The 17719-nt window shown below is 51.2% G+C and overlaps 1 protein-coding gene across 11 annotated transcripts in view; it reads left to right on the plus strand.

Annotated features, from left to right (window-relative positions):
* LOC113203227 (uncharacterized) overlaps positions 1-17719 on the plus strand; it is a 165968-nt gene that overhangs the window by 126685 nt on the left and 21564 nt on the right. For 2 of the 11 annotated variants that reach the window (XM_052270027.1, XM_052270033.1), the window contains one exon: positions 5092-5857. The exons of 8 other annotated variants lie outside the window; for them this stretch is intronic. The gene's annotated coding sequence lies outside the window, so the exon portion shown is untranslated. Of the gene's footprint in view, positions 1-5091; positions 5858-14333; positions 14394-17719 lie in introns of those variants that run through there. One more of the 11 variants, XM_052270032.1, reaches the window with a different exon arrangement.

Consider the following 17719-nt stretch of genomic DNA (forward strand, 5'->3'; position numbering starts at 1 on the left):
CTCTCTCTCTCTCTCTCTCTCTCTCTCTCTCTCTCTCTCTCTGGGTTCTTGTCCGTCCTCCGTCCCACCTTACCTACAGTACTGCCTCGATCTTGACTGGGGAATCGGGACCGGACTTCAGCTTAGAGAGAACGGCCCGAAAGTTAGCCACATGTTGCGAGTCTATTGTGACGACGCGCGCCCGGGCACCAACCAGTTGTAAATGCTTTGTCTACCGGCCGGCCGGCGAGCTCGCGCGAGCTCGGAAGGTTGTAAACCCCCTTCCGTAAGCAGGGACTGCCACAAAATTTCAGCTTAGATCGGGGCAGCTTAGATCGGGGCAGTACTGTATACAGAGTGAACTACAATGTTTTGCTTCCTGTTCCAATTGGAAATAAATAAATTTATTGCCTCAAAATAGGTCCCATGAGCTTACTTGTGAAAGCCCTATTACAAAATATTACAAAATGTTATGAGCGTTTTCAAGTTTAGCTTTTTGCATCCCCTAAGCTGACAATGTTCAATAGTCCGTCGCATGAACTACGTGTGCAGTTTTGCCATGGCCGATTGAACTTAGGTTCAACCAGCGGTCAAATCCACCTTGTTTCACACCTCCGCATCGTCGTGACTTTGCTGCCGCGCGCAAGCCCAGCGTCCCTCCCTGCCGTTCTTGGAACGAGCGAGGAGGACGCGAGCTTGACTTTGCCGCCACGCTGCGCTCCGCTCGCTGCCACGCGGTGCCACCCCCCACAGGCGGTGCGCTCGGCCGTCGCCAGGGGGCAGCACTCGGCAGTGTCTCAGGGGCGCTCGCCTTGCGGCCGGCGGCTGAAGCTGTCGTCGAGCGGCGGGCTCGCTCAAACTGGCGCTGCTCTAGGGCCAGACCACGCAACGAGGACGAGCGTCCACGCGAGTCCGCGCCGACCCTGCACAGTCCCCCTTCTGGCACCGGAGTGGAGTGCAACTTCTGGAGAATGGACAGCACTTTGTTATGTTGCGTCCCTGTCCCCCAGCTGCGCGCGGCGCTGCGGTGGATAGAGTGGTCATCGGCGACACATCTGCCGGCCAACGGGCAGCGCGATAAATAAATTAGATCAGCCACTACTATCGCGGGCTGACCTGCTCCCATTGTCGCATTGTTATCGGGCCGCCGGCGCAAACTTTGGCGAGTCAAAAGGGGCTGCGTCACAAACCACCTCTCCTCACCCGTGACGCGCCTCCGCGGGGCTGCGCTGCGCTGCGGAACGCATCCCCTTGTCTTATAATGTGGCGATGACGGCAGGATTTTTGCAGGGGCGAAAATTTTCGCCACCTGGTCACGCTCTGGAGACGGCTCTGTGTCCCGTGTGCGTTTGTGTGTGTGTTTCTGTGTCTGTGTGTGTGTTTCTGTGTCTGTGTGTGTGTCCGTGAGTGTGTGTGTGGCCAAGGATCTGTCACAGTGGTGAGGACCCTGAGCCGTACCGGAGTTTTATGATTTTATAAAAGCGCTGTAAAACCCCCACAGAGCGCGGGCGACCCCCCGAGAGTAGCGAAGGGCTGCCTGCTCCGCTCGTGTGGGGGCGGCGTCGACGTTGCGGTGTGAGTGAGGCACTTTAGCTCAGGTGGATTTTACCCGAACGAAACAAAAACTCCCATGCTTCTCCTCTGCCTCTTTGGACTCGAGGCGTCGTCATTTATAACATTGAACGGTTTGAAAGTCATATCGGCGTGGGACGTTACGTACGAGGGAAAGGGTGAGGCGGCCGAGAGCGGCTGGGCCGTGGGCCGGGCCGGCCTGAGTCCCATGATGAATGCTCTCTCGTTTGTCGGCCGGCCGGACCCCCTCCTGAGGTGATCTGCCCGGGGCCGGGGGGGACCAGGGGCTGGGGCAGGGCCGGCCGGGAGGTCATCAGGGCCCCGATACCGAGGGCACCGAGGGGTCACTCTCTCGCCGCTCTGCTGCCGCTCCACACCTCTCGGAGACAATGCGGCTCATCAGCGTGCCCAAAGTGGTCCAGCGGCAGCCGGTCGCCGCTGTTGCGCGCTCGATTGCGCGGACAATGGGGTGATATGAAGAGTTACCCCCGCCAGCCTACACTGCCGAAAATGAAATGAGATCCGAAAGGTTTTCGTGCTCCTTTGCTGCATTGCAAGGGAGAGGGCCGGAGTCGAGCCGCCGCTGCCCGCTTTGCGCTTGCGTTGTTTGAAATCGGAGCATTTCGAACGTAATTTTTAACGACATGTCGGTGCACAGCCTCCCTGACCAGCACTCATTAGGACCAACCCGTTCTCATTAGCGGAGCAGGGTTCCCTGCGGGGCGTGGCGGGGCGTAGCGCAGCCCTCAGCAGGGCCCCCGCCGCTGCCCCTCCACGCCCGGGGCCTGCCCGGGCCCCCGCAGCCCCGTAGGCCCGCGGGGTCGCGCCCTCTCACGAGCCGACAAAGGGATGCCGACAACGCGCCGCCATCTTTAAAAGGCTGCCGGCCAGGCCCTCACAGCACGATGGACTCTCCCTCTCTCTGCCGCACTCGCTCGTTCCTTTCGAGTGATGGTGCGGGAGCGACGAGGATGGAGATGACGGTGTGTGAGGACGTTTTCGAAAGCCGAGCCGATTGGCCAGCCGCCCTCCCTGCGGCACGGCACCCTTGCGGCGAGTCATCCCGATGGGGTTGACGTCATCCTGTAGGAATGCTTTAGGATAATATTTAGCGGGCATCTTTACGCGGACCTCGCGGAGGAATACCCCCAAGAGGAAAAGTCTGAAGTTTGCTGCTGCTACTCACTTAAGCTCCTCTATCGGAAGCCTAAAGGCGTGGGCGTAAGCGCGAAATAGCGACCTAATCTTAACTAGATACACATTTTGATATTTTGTGTCCACGATTGTTTAAGAAATTTGCTTCATAGTTCGAAACTCTTAGAACCCAGTCTGTAAGTGAATTCCAAAACAAAACAGAACAAACTGTGTAACACTCGTTCATGTAAATAATGTACCAACGAGTTCAGGTCGGTACGCTTTTGCGGTTACGCACTTTGCCATGTCGCAGTCGCTGCGTAAGTGAATTTCCAAAGGTACTAAAGTTTAGTGCCTTTGGAGAGGCGCTAAATGTGACCTTTCACACCTTTAGCTGGCTGGCTACATATGAGTTCCATACAAGTTCAGTGCCTTTGGAAAGGCACGAAACTTTAGTGCCCCAGGAAAGGCACTAAACTGCGCCCTTGACTTTAGTGCCCCGGGAAAGGTGTTGTTTAGTGCCTTTGTTTTACCAGTGAATATATTGCACCTATCGTTGGAAACACATATTCTGTGTCATGTGCGTAACAAGCACTATTTTCTGTGTGAGGAGGGTCGGTCGGTATAATAACACTTCGATCCGACTGGCCTATCCTCTAATGGTCGAGCAAGCAGCAGTACCCGGCCTTTACCCGGCGCGCCTCTGCCAGACTACTACTACTCGTAAATTACGAGGCAAACTCCAATAATTATACAAAATCTAGAGTAACTTCAACTCCGACCCCTCTCTGCGGGACGGAGCGTGATGGACAAGCCGTGCGCGCCCCGCTCATGAGTTGTTTACTACTAATTATCGTAATGGCGCTCTATCGCTGCGCGGTCCTGCTGCGTTTGGATTTCTCCATTTCTGGTCTCATCCAGCATGCTGCAGCAGCCGTTTCCAAATAATCACACATGGTGTGTTTTCGCTCTGTGTTGACTTTCGTTATCGGCGCGGCCTGCATGCCCTGCATTCACGCAACTTGAGGCCGAAGTCGAAAGTGTAAAACCACAGCAGCAGCGCAACGGACGCGTGAAATGAACAGTATATGGTGACGTTTCGGGCTAAAATAAATCGCAGAGGCAAAGATATTTTTATTTTCTTTCTCACCTTCGCCCGCGTTTGCTGTGCTCTCGGCGGTGGACGCGACGGGGCCGAGGCGATATCTGTCATCACCTAATAAGATCCGTGTGGACCACGATGGATTTATGGGCAGAGCACCACCTCGCTGGGACGGGCGAGTAACTAACCACACACACTCTGCGCGGTATGTGAGGAACGGCTGGAAAACGGCCGTGTTCCGTCGCTTGTTCTGCAATTCTCGAGAATAAAAGGGCCGTGTTCGTCTGACAGCGTGAAGGGGTTACGCGGTTCATAAGAAAGGAAAGGGCAAATTTGGATTTCGATCAATATTACAACTTTGAGCTGAACGTCTCTTCAACTTCAAAGAGGGTTACAACGCCGTCAGTTCACATGAATTTCTAGTGTGTGGCATATTCGTCACATAGCTGTGTTGTTATTGTATACTTTTCTTCCATCGGATCTAACTCGGTCCCCGGAAGAGTTTCTGAGCTTCATAGATGAGACATCCGCTTTTAAACTATACATTATATCACTGTTTGTCATATTAACTTTCGACACCCATTTTGTAAGAATTTGTGGTCCAAAAGCGACAAATTTAAGCTTTTTATAAGACAAGGTCAATGTTTTTCGAACTGTTATTCTGAACATAAAAATACCACTCCCGAAATATTATTTGCTATTGTAAAGATCGTGATAGGAATTTCCGTCGAAACTACCCCCGTAACTGATAAAGTGTGAAACTGGCATGCACATACAAGTGCTCAACACTACCTTGCACACTTTTAAGATTTACTAGAAAATTTGAATACTAAATATAGAACAGAGTGAACTTTAACACTATACTATGAAAAATATCCTCGTAAATCCACGACATATTTTTGCAATTAATATCTACTCAATATGTTGTAATTTTATGACTCCTCAAACTTGTTTTTCGATGAATTCCAAGTGGATATATAGTGCTTGTAATTTTACCATTTTGAATCGTAATTTTACGGCACGCGTCGAGGAAAATTTTCACGTACTTCAGGGTTAGCTGTGAAAGCTTTTGAACACTTTAAAGAATTTCCAGAATTTCCAGTCCAACACCAAAGAGTATAGAGTTCAACACAATATGCATGCCATCTGCACAACACTTTTGTTTTCAGTGTAAGTTCGATGTTTTCCCGGTGTTTACCCGTCTAGCAGAAGTTATATTATTTCGTATCAATTATCCAGCTACAATTTCTTCCTTTTGTTGATACGCATGCACTGAAGAAAAATATTCCTCGGGCTCGTTACAGGGGTTACATTCGGACTGTCTGGCCCGCTCTCTCACCCGTCATTTTCGCGCCTCATATGGCGTCCCAGACGTCCGTTAAGGCGTTCCCCGTGTGATCGATGGTGTGGCGTACGGGAGAGACAAAACGACGTGAGTTATTGGATTAAATAATCGGACCTCCAGATAGGGCGCTGCGCCGAATAATGTGTCTCATCAACGATGGCGGCGAGAACTTCTCCACGAAATTGTTTGTTGTCTGCTGCGCCCCAAACTGATTCACCCTTCAACTTTTTGCTTAAATAAAATGAGTTGCCTGGTGAAAGAGGATAAAGTAAAGGGGTAGAGGTTCATTTCCGCGCCGCCGTTTCGAGGCGCGAGGCGCGAAAGCAAATTAAAGCCAGAGTTCGAGATGAACTTACGAGTGTCATAAACAACACTATGCGGTCATCTTTCACACTCGTCTCTCTTTATCCGATCAGAGCGCCCTCTTATCCTCCAGATCTTCACTTCCACCTCGCAATACAGGCGCGTCTGACTCAAAATCTAATTTCAATATTCATTTGCTCCCCGCGGCTGGGTCAAAGTTATACTCAGTGACTGCAATGAGGAGCGGGGAAGGGAAGAGGAAGAGGGAAGCCTTGCGACAGTCATTATCGATTCGCTCCGTTCGATAGGATCGACCCCAGCCGGTCGAAGCTGATGTTGTGCTTTTGCGTCGTCGCTTACAGGCGACGCAATGAGATGGCAATAACTCGCAGAACTTAAATGGCCAATACCACTAATGCATGCAAGATCTCTAAAAATGAGTTGAAAACATCTGAGCTTGTCTATTTCATTTTTCTTGTGTGAATATTTCCTGGTTCAATAAATTCAACATGCTTCTTCTAATAATTGCTCCTATATAATCCTCGATTCTTGTCGACTTGTTCAACACGTTTTCTTGCAAAATGAATTATCGCATCCTTTTTTATGGACGACCCCTTTCCTTGAGCCCTCTGCAGGCCGGCCGGCTCTCAACCTGCAGCGAACTGGACGAGCTCTCGAAGGTCGCTGCACCCAGCTGCACTCGAGTTGCATTTGCTTGCTTTTCTTTTGCGGCCCTGCAGCCAGCAGCACGCCCTGCCCCAACCCGAGGCGGGGGGAAGGGCGAGGGGAGAAATAAAATCAAGACGCCACTGGGCAAGTCAAGGCGAGTCCCGGCGGGGCCGCTGCCGTCGCCGCGCCGCATGCATCGATTTGTTATCCAGATATCAGCCTCCTTTCAGCCTTGGGGTGTCTAGAAAATGCGCTAATCTGCCCTTTACTCCAGACGTAAGTTTTTCTTACATACCGAAGTCACCAATGTCTCACAACTTATTCTGCAAGCGGACGTTTTGCAGTCTCGCCCGGAGTAACAGGGAGTGGCGTAAGTTTAATTATTAAACACTGCATCTCCCTTCCCTTTTCCCGCCGCCCACCGCCCCACCCATCCCTTGTTGCTGTTGTGCATAGCCACGTGATGTGCGTGCATGCGTTCTTATGCGTGCAGGAATGCCCACCAGACCCGCAGAGTTTGTTACTTGCAGAAAGTCTATACTCTCAAAACACATTATTAGGCCCGGCAATTCTATGGTTCAAACAATGGGACATTGCTACTAACAGCAGGAATTGCCACTGTTGCAGGTGTCACGGATAACGACAGAACTAGTCAGTGCGAGAGAGACAGACTTATAGGTGACCCAGAAGAGTGAGAGCGCGAATGATAACAAAGTGGCCCGCGGGCCGCTTAACCGGAACCCCTGCACTGTTCCATCCACATAGAATAGTGCGACATGCACCACTTTTATCAGTTTCCGTCCCACCGCTGGATTTTTAGAGCTTACTTGTCTCGTCGGAGCTAGATGCGAAGAGTGTTAGAATCTGTATAACTCCTCATATCATGTATCTTCATGTGCTACTAGTTTTTCTGGAACGCCCTTCAATACCCGTTACATTTGCCGACAGCACGCGAAGCAGGGTAGAGTCTAGAGATACTGTCCAGGATGTTGTCGCACCTGTACTGTGACACGCGTCCTTCCCGTGTCTCGCGCAAGCTGACAACACGACGTGTCGAACCGAAAAGATTATACTTTTGACAAAACGATGTTCACCTCACTCGCTCGCCCCGATCAGCAAGAACAAGAAGGGCTGAGAAATTGCGGCAGTACGTGACGCCAGCGAGAGGAAAGGATCAATCAGCCGATCAGTAATGGAAACCAAACAAGAAACGGAGTGAAATACCAATAGTGATATCCATCAAAAACAGGTAGACCTGAATGCATTCGACTCCCCACGCCCTTTTCTTGACCGCAAAATTTCTCGGCACCTGAGTGGTGAGTACCAGTTTCCTGCAAGTACTTTATATCCAGCGCGAAATCGCCTCATAACCGTCGTGAGCGGCGTACGCGTGGTTGCTATGGAAACTGCACGAGACCCCCCCCCCCCCTTTATTGTACCCATGCCCCCATCTCACCCTTCGCCTCTTTCCCCTCACTCCTCGACCTTGCAACACGCGCTGCCTTATGCATTTTCGCCATGCCAAAAGGGACCAAAAGACCATTCGATTCCACCTGATTCTCAAATAAATTTCCCAAAATATGCAAGGGGTCGTCTGCGCAGCAGGCAGGCAGCGATTGAGAGACGGTTGTCGATATGTTCGTATTCGCCATCACCAACCTGTCAATCACTGCCAATGGACGGTCGGGGCGAGCCGGGCCGAGCGGGGTCCTCCTCATCCTCATACATTTTAAAGTCCCTCCTGGGTACGTACGGGCCGAAGCCCCGTCTCCCCTTTCCACTACTCATTCGTGTGGCCTCCAGTGCACTCGGTGCGGCGCATTGTCGTGCAGCGCAGTCCGATGCAGCATGAGTGCAATGTGCAACTCAAGCCAGCCGTATGTGCTCGGAGCGCTCTGCGGTCCACTGTGTCATTAAATCTCATGTCGGAACTTGCCCTGTGGATTTAAAAGGACAATTTCATTTTGAGCGAGTAGTGAAAACTCAATCCCCATTTTCTGAACGATTGCGAAGCCCATTAATCCAGTGGTGCACAACGATTCGCGTTTGGGATATAAATTTTTAACACGTTTGAAAAATCTTCTGGCCCTTTTTGAGATGTATCTCCCTGGCTGGAGTGTTGTCTCTTTGGGGCCAGCCAGTCGGCTTCGTGAGTCAGGCGAACATGACTTCGTGCAGTTTGTTAAATCCCTTGCACGCCGCGGGGCGGGGGCAGTTGATGGACGGACGTTGGCCGTCACCCTGGTCGTGCAGCTTCCCCCTTCTCTCTTCCTTAGGGCTCGTAATTGCCTCGTAATGTGCGAGAGACAGGGTGCGGGGAGGGGGCTTGTGGTTGAACAGAGAACTGCATGGCATTGCTGTGCAACGAGCTTGCAGGTTTCAGTCGTTCTCTTATATACCATACCTTTACTCTGCTGCAACGCCCCGAACAAGCAGCCGTAATAACCCTTTTTGAAGTTTGAAGTTTGAAGAACGCCCACCACTCACCCTTGCTGCCAAGAGTAACTAGACACTAGACGTTGCTCTCATTTGTTTCTCGAATTCACGCGGCTTTGCAATCGATGTGTAGTTTTGGCAGGTGCAATTTGCGTAGACTGCATGCTGCGATTTATTAGGTCGCAAATGACGCTTGGTTAGTTTGCAGAGTGTATGTAAGTAGCTGCTGTCTTTGCAGAACGCTCGGGAATGCAATGGTGCCGGGGTGAAAGCAAAGAGTGTGTCCTGTGGACTTGTTTGGCTGCAGCTTGCAGCAGCAGGGCCAACCGGTGGGGCACCGACGCGGCGCACTGCTGCGCTTGTCGAGTCGAAGGCTGCATTTTCGCGACTCCAGGGCCCAGGTCTCAGGGCCGGTCCCCTGGGCTGGGCCCCTCGTCTGCCCCTGGGCCTCTCGCTGCAACGCACACTGCCGACCTGATTCGCTGCACCGTTACGTGACGTGTCACCAGGTGGTGCACACGGCCTGTAAAACACAGTAAAACTCCTTGGCTAGAAATTTCGAAATGGCAAATTCTAAAAATGATAATGAAAACTTGTTGAAAGGGGCGTTGGCCAAACCGATGAAAACGGTCAATCTATTTATACAAGACACGCAAAGAATGCTAGCAATGAGAAAGTTGTGGCAATTTGATATTACATAGGTACTTCGTGATGAATCGGTCAGATGACCCAACGTCGTTCACTCCGACTTCAACAAAAATTAAAACGATTATGCTGCTTTACAACCACCTATTATAACGGAAGTGGTTGTTCCTGCGACGCTATGCATTCCCTTGTTGCATTCAAAGTGGGGCACTGGCTTAAAATTTTGACCATACGATGTGGCTGATTCACGCCGCGCACTTCTAGTTACGCTGTACCGCATGCACGAGTGTGGGCGGGTTGCCTATCAGCTCGGCTAGTAAGGCGCCGTGGACAGGAGCTATTGGCAAGGCCGCCCGCACTCGTGCATGCGGTACAGCATAACTCCAAAAGTGCGCGGCGTGAATGAGCCACCTGGTATGACTCATTATTAAAAGTTTGATACTTCGTGTTAGGACAGCGGTGAAAAGTCAAGGGGGAAATAACTTGCGAAATAGTTCGTACACCTTTCCTCGAAATAGTCCGAAATAAAGGCGAAATAATGTCGAAATAGTCGGTGAAATCGTGGCAATATGCCCCTGTAATACTCTGAAATACCGCGAAATAGCCTGAAATAATCCGAGATAGGCGAGAAATAACCGAAATGGCAGGAGAAATACCACGAAATAGCCCGTACGCTACGAATCCCCCCCGTGATAAATCAATCATCAGCGAATGAAATTGATGCCAGACCACGTCTCGCGTAACAGGCTTCACGTTTGGCGTAATAGGATTCACGTGTCGCGTAACAGGCTTCGCGTACGTATAGATCCGTGCACACAGCATGTCAAAAGGTACCTTTACATTTTGTGTGGAACCTGCATTTAAATTCTAACGCAGTTTTGGCCAGCATAACATTGCAGTCCGAGCATCAGAGTCATTCTCGTCTGGCTGACATAAACAGCACCAAAGGGCCGATTTGAGTCGTTTCCGCCGGCTGGCTGTACATCTCGTCACGCTACGAGCCTTGCCCCGCCGCGGGTATGAATATGGATGCCGTGTGCCGCATCGTGAAACCACGGCCAAGCGGAAGAGAAGCTCTCTCGCCGAGCCAAAACTCAAACGGTGGACTTTTAGTAAGAAAGGAAAAGGGATGTTTTAGGTTTATATGTTTTGAAGATTTTTAGTTTTTTTGTCGGTTTGTTACGGTATACTCTCAGCGCCATAAGGACCATAGGACCGTGCCGCTGGAGCGGTGCATGCAGTGGAGCGTACGTCGCCAGGCGGGGCGTCGCTGCACTGATTGCGATCTTCCTGAGAGCGTCGCGTCACGGCCGCCCCGCGCCAGCGATGATTCGTCACGCCCGAAATAACGCCCAAAGTTAACCGTCGTGCGCCGCCGTCACGGCGTGCGGCCGCGCGGCTGGGGTGGCGGTGGCGTAGCCAAGTGGGGTCTGTTCTGGAGGTACAACACAACAAGGAGAAGTAGTGATAATTGCTTGTAGCAAGTCTCAGCACTATTACTCTACTATTACTAATTCTCTGCCCCGTTTTGCGCTGTCTGGGACACAAGTGTTGATGGTTTGTCTACTCCCTTCGCCTACAAGACACTATAGCCAGCAAGTATTTAACCCCGCAACGCTGTGGTGTCCGCTCTGAAACACTCGTGTACACAGTGTACTTGCTCGCCCGTGCCCGCCACCATACTGCTACGCTGCTGCCCACCCTCAGGCGTAGTGGGTGTACCCCGTCACATGCATATGGATAAGCGTCGGAGCGGGTGTAGCAGTGATTTCTTGGACACGCGCGCTGGAGGATGACCGAGTCTTGCCCATTTTCTTTACCCCCTCTCCTTCTGTCCTTTACCGAGGATGGGGGAACTTCCTCAGCCCTGGAACGAGTCGAGACTTCTTCTTGAAATATATGTAAAATATCGAGTTGGGTATTTCTGTGTCCGTGGTGTCGCCCCTGGGCTCTGGCGCCTGCCCGTCGCGTGACTGACACGCGTGACATCCTGCGGGCGACGCTCATTGGAATGGCCGCTCGCGTGGCCGCCCATAATGCTGGACATGCACACTTTATAGCGGCAGGAAGGAATACATCATGAGTCGTAGGGTTTCCGTCAGGGAAAGTATTTGTTTTCGAACGTCGACCAGAACGACAAAACGGACCGGGGACGACTTACTGAACGATGATTATCCCAGACTGTCTTACAGAGGCTTTTCTTTTACTTTTCGTCCAACAAATATTGAAACATCCTTGGGGGTCGTTTCAGAGTGTTGCATTGTTTGCCTCCACACTTTAAGCGAGCAGCTGGGTGGGAAACTTCGTGTGTGTGTGTGTGTGTGTGTGTGTGTGTGTGTGTGTGTGTGTGTGTGTGTGTGTGTGTCTAGCAGTCTGAACCATATCAATTATGAAGTCTGGTTCCCATGGGCGGAAGGAACAACAAGCCCCTGGTCTATCTCCCTGACTCGGCCCCCGACTGGAGCCGTGGACCCCTCCTGTATCCCCGCCGGACTGCATCAGCCCTCATTTGGATGTCTGGCGGTGGCGCCCGATCACTTATTCATGAGTGCAGACGGGCATTAGAGTTTGCTTTAGCGTGGCGCCACCAGGCCGTGCCTGGGCCCAGCCCGCCGGGAAAGTAATGTCATGCTTTAATTGAAAGTTTTTATTTTTATTTTCGCACAACTCTTTCTTTTTGAACGCTGAAAGCTCGCGAGGCACGGAATACGCCCAACAATCGACAGAAAGCTTTTAGTAGCGGTCTTTGTCTTTTTTGGGTGTGCTTGTGTGTGTGATAGGGGAGGGGGTCATTATTTTATAATTGTTGCTTTTCTTTTAAGTTGCTTGCCTTTCGCTTGGCCATACGGCTCAGAACTACTACTTAGCATAGCCTTTTTATGTGCGGCTCAAAGCCCAACGAAGACGCCGTTATGATATGTGTGCATGTCAACACGGTTAGCGAGGCCTTGTTACACTAGTAGCTCTGAGGGCTGAGCCCGAAACGGCTACAGTTCTGTGCAAGTCCACCATTCTTTTTTCCGTTTCAAGTAGTATATGCACAGAAGTTCAAAATAAAACCTGCCCAAATTTAAGTCTTTTCCAAGTGGGTTACAGTTGAATGATAAACCAATTTGAAATATAAAATAATTCGTGACACCGTTTCACAAAACGATGTAGATACCGCGTAAAACTGTCAATGTATGTGAGAAGTTGGTTCTCGCTGGCCACTCGGGCCACGCCGGGCTCCCGACGAGCTCTTCCCGCCACCCGCCTACGCTACTCCACGCCCGTTTAGTTTGCGTACACACACCGTCGTAGTAACACACCCAGCGTGGCGGCCCCACAAGGCCCAATTCTCTCTGGCGCGCCCAGATAAAGGGTCGACGCCCCCATGCGACAGGGCAGGCTGCCTATGCCCGCCACGCCCCTCCACGACCCGCCGCGCCCCGCCACGCTACGCACTGCACACACAGTGCATCTACATATGCAGATAGCGGGTCTCTTCTCCTCTGACGTAACGACACGTGACGACGCCTCGGCCGCGTGGCGCCGCGTGGCCCCGACACTTGGATCGGTTCCGCGAGGCCCGATTAGCCTAGGACGACAGGGCGTCGGGGGGCCTAGCAACGGGTGCCGCTGGCGCGGTGAGCGAGCCGTACTCGACACACATGCATAGCCAGGCCGCTTCCTAGTTCGTGGAAATGAGTCGTCTATTATCTTATCTGATGTGATTTTGGCGATCGTAGGAATTAGGGAGTCAGGTGACAATACAAGCACGTTTTCGTTTCACATTTTCCATTATTTTATTCGCTTGAGTTTTACTCATACAAATGGGCTGCGTCCGCCTGGAAATGCTCTGTCATTTTGGCGCTGGAAAAACTGCAGCGTCGGGTTCATGTGCGCCGCTTCGGCCTTTTTGTGTTTGTTGGAGAAAGTTGGGGGCAAAAAATGCAAGTGTGTTTGGAAGGATGGGGCACAATGCAGCATTGTGTGCTCAGCGACGAGTACAGCGTACTGGACCGAGAGGAGGGGCCCGTACAGAAATACTTAGTCTAAATAAGTCAGTTCAGACCGGCTCAGACTGCACTGAATCTGGATTTGTGATAAATTAACCCTCATTTCTGCCATAACTCGTTTTTTGCGATTCCTTCGATTTATCGCTTTTCTGGACATGATAAATTTTTATCGCAAAAAAACATGCAATAAAAAGTATAAGGGAAAGTTATCACAAAAATAATGTGATAATTTTTCATCGCAAGTTTTTGTGATAAACGTAAATACTAGCTCCCGTTATACACTAAACTTTGCGATGAAAAGTTATCATATTATTTTTGTGATAACTTGCCCTTATCCTTTTCATTGCATTTTCTTTTGCGATAAAAAGTTATCATGTCTATAAAAGCGATAAATCAGAGGAATCGCAAAATTGAGTTATCGCAAACTTTTGTGATAAAAGTATCATAGATCCAGTTTCAGTGGTGAACGTGTGGTTCTGATGTTTTATTCTAAGTGTATAGGGTAATAGATTATTAGTTTTCGTACTACATAAATTCAGCTCTCTGACAGACGCCCCCTAGCAGGGCTTGCAATCATGGATGCCCCCCGCCATAATGGGATCACGATGATGCCTTTATGAGTACTTCGTACTGCTTGGATTATTTATCCCCATTGTTTCCTGCATCCCTTTTGTTCTCATCGATCGCATCACATCGAAAGGTGTATATCGACTCGACATCGACCTGCATCCCGCATATTGGGTGCAGCAAACTCACTGCAGTCTTGCTTGCCGGGCAACGAAACCCGTTTCCTTACACAGTTTCGCAACATATATTTTCTGAGGTGGAACAGTTTTTTTCCGTTTCACTTGTATTTTACTACCTGATTTGTAGCTTCAAGCTAAGCAACGCAGCAAAAACTGTAAAATTTGGCCCATTTTTAAAAGTTAAGGTCAGCCTTGCATCTAGCGAGTTCCAATTCGGTGTCATCCATGATGGCATGCGTCTCTTACTGAACCTGACGGTGCGTGTGCGTGGGACGACAGCGTCGTGACACGTCGTGACACGCTGTCTGACGAGTGAACGCGTTAATTGCATGCGACTCTTCATGGAGAGGAATGTCAAGTCCATATGTTATTTAAGTCCGTGTTCACGTTTTATTTGTTTTTAGTTGACAGGGACGGGCAGGTTCCTTGGATGGTCTTTGTCACTGCTCCTACATCAGAAAGGGGTAAGTGCAGCTCCTCGCTGTCCGGCCGCAAGTGCTAGGTAAACAGACGATGGTGCATCTCTTTTGCCAGCAAGTAGACATCAGGGTTGGAAAAAGCGCGGGGAAGGCACAAATGCATTCCTTCCAGCACAATCTGCTAAATGATGGAGATAGTGGGTAGGTTCACTGTGTTATGAGCAGCGTTAATGCTGCTTCTATAGGTCAATGTGAGTTTTTCGATGGCCGCTAGCATGGCGCAATTCACTGATAAACTAAGTGTGCAACTGCTTCACACATCCACAACTGCAAGTTGAATAGTTACGTAAACAAGTTTGCAACTGCTTCACACTTGTAAGTCTACAACTGCAAGTTGAGTACTTAAACAAGTGTGAAATTGCAAGTTGAATACGAATAAGAGTACAACTCCTCAGTTGAGCCCTTCCTTAGATTGGACACTCAGTGTGTAGGAAGTGCACAACTGAGATGTTGCACACTTAGTTTATCAGTGTTTCTCTGTCGCTTCACGGCCCAATGTACGGTGTGCCGCACTACATGGGCGGTTCGCTACTGAGAAGTGGTGACTTGGGCCCCTTCCAACCAGTCCTCACTTCTTTGAACCGTCGTTACACGAGACAGGTCGTCTCAGTCCCGTCAAACCCGCCCCTGTTCCAGGCCGCTCGGAGGGGCGTAGCAGTGTGTACCAGACTTTGCCTCGCCATGAGAGCCCTTTTCCCCATCAGCAGCAGCCTCGGACCTGCAGGAGGCACACACGAGCGTGAGGTGCATATGCGTGCGTGCGGCGTGGCTCCACACAGTAGCGGGTTGTTATCTCTGTTTACGTGGAAATAACCGGGACCACCGAACCGACTGCACACCCGACGCCCCACGACCGAGCGTCTCTCTCTCTCTCTCTCTCTCTCTCTCTCTCTCTCTCTCTCTCTCTCTCTCTCTCTCTCGCTCTCTCTCTCTCTGCCTCTTCCGCACCAACACAACCACACACACGCGCGCGCAAAGCTACCGCCGCAATGGACCGGCCCAAAAGATTAAAAGGACTGGTTGATGCAGCAGCGTACGTTAGCGTGTGTACGCCCCTCTCGTACGACCCCCTTGCCCCCCTCTCCTCTGCCCCCCTTCCCCCTCGATATCTGGGGCCGTCGGCCCATGGCAGCAGGCAGCGCGGCGAGCCCATGGCAGGGCCCTGCAGGCCGTATACGGTTCAGTGACCACCGCCAAGGCCGGCGTATGCACGCTGCAGCCTGCAGCTCCCATGCATGCAGCTCAGTGCAGCACGCTGCAGCTCGGCAGGCTGCGCTTGCTGTTGGCCAATGGCCGCAGTCTCAGCCTCAGCCCACGGTGCACTCACGACAATTTCACGACAGGCCTTAAACATTATAACTGAATGTTTTGGTGTTGTTTTGGTGCTGATAAGGTTATTTAGGAGTTAATAACAATATTGTAAGTTTGATTGTTTATTCCAGGCCTCTTGTTGTGCTTTTATTTGCGTGCGATTGGAAGAAAATGGTTTTGAAATGTATAACCAATTTATGTTGTTTTGATGTGTCGGGCGGAAGGCTTGGAAAGGCCACAGCTTTTGCACTAGCCGTGCCCCTCACGGCGCCGGGTGGGCAGGCAACATATACGCTTGGCTTCATACGGGACAGTATATCCATAGTTTGCACGACGATTAGAGCACTCACCTACTCACCTGACCTGGGGGAGTATACATAGTAATTCTCAGCCCATTTCATTCGCAATGTTATGTTTGCGGGTCTTTTGTTTTCAGTGGCAGTGTGGAGCACGATGGGTTGCGTACCCTTCAGGCGGTTGGGGCCGGACCCCGACCCCAGTCTCGAGTGTCCCGGGTCCCCTCTCACCAAAAATTTCCTCTTAGTTTTTGACCCTTTTCTTTCGTGTAGTTATTGCACACGCACACCGATGGACTGGCGTGTTCACCTCACCACACTATTTTACCGTCCCTCCTCCCTTCGTCCCGCTGCATTTTTTCCTTTTTCTCCTGTGCGGCTGGGCGGCCTGCCCCACGGCTGGCCTGGCCGCGCTGTCAGCCCTATGCAGCCCCAGCCACACTCGTCGTTTTGTGTTGTCCTAGGGTAGGCAGGCCTCGGGCGTTACTGCCCGGCCGGGCTGCGTTCAAACTGTCTTGCCCACGTGGTGTGCATGCCCTTGCTCGGCCCCTGTTCGTTCGGCCCTCCTGCCTCTGCGGACGCCGCCGGCCCAGCACCTCCTCATTACAATAGAGGTTGCAGGACCAGAGAAGGGGCCCAGGGCTCTACCATCTCGTTGTTACGTGCATTACGAAACCATTTTAATGAAGTACACTTTTTCCCTTTCTTCAAACTTAGTGTCCCCTTCCGAAGGGAGAAAAAAACTGGATCGATCCATCACTTTGTTACCCCTTTTTCACCTAAGCGATACCCCCTATGTAAAACCGCTCACCGCCTCCGCGATAGAGAATTTCCAATCACCACCGTTTTCGAATGATACCAATAGTATTACGATTTCGGTGAAAAAGCGACTTGATTAGTTTTCCGGAGCGCCAAGCTAGGTGAGCGGTTGTCCTCAGGGGGAAGTAGGTGAACTAAGCGTTTGTCCCTAGCCGCGGAGGCGGTGAGCGGTTTCACATGGGGTATCGCAAGAGAAGCTAAATTGCGCGTAGAGACCTCTGTCATTACAGAGAGAGAGAGAGAGAGAGAGAGAGAGAGAGAGAGAGAGAGAGCTACAGCTACACAGCGAGACTGATGTGTCCACGTTCTGAGTTTTATTGTCGTTGTAACATTTTGGTTTTCATTCCTACGACTTATTTTAATAAGTGTCTAGTATCGGGGAGAAGAATCCGATGCGTCGTGGACATACGGCTCCAATCACGTTTGCTGAGGGGGCTTCTATCGCTGCTGCTGAAGAAGATGTGATTTACTAATTACCCCACAATGAGCAGCTATCTGCTCGTGTAGCATTATTTGCTTATTATGACTACCATTTGCTCCCCGGCGTGTAATTCGTATCATCTCCGCCCGGGCCGCCTCACCTCACCTCCGCGCCGGCGCGGAGTGGATATAACCCATTCGTGACGCGCCGATTACCCGCCGCCGTGCAAATAAGCCTGGGAGTGATTATCCCCAGCTCCGCCCGCCCCGCTTCCGGACGCGGCCCGCCCCTCGTTTCCAGTCGGGCGACAGGGCAGTGCAAGGCGCTGTACCGGCTGACGGGACGACGGGGCCGACGGTCGGGCTCCGGGGCGGGCGGACGAGAGAATCACGGAGACAGTAATCACACGTTTAGCGGAATTTAGGCGGACCTTTAGCGGGTGAACCTCGTCACTGTCTCTGTCT

This window comes from Frankliniella occidentalis, unplaced genomic scaffold (assembly GCF_000697945.3).
Source record: "Frankliniella occidentalis isolate FOCC.00 unplaced genomic scaffold, Focc_3.1 Scaffold107, whole genome shotgun sequence".
NCBI classification, from domain to species: Eukaryota; Metazoa; Arthropoda; class Insecta; order Thysanoptera; family Thripidae; genus Frankliniella; species Frankliniella occidentalis.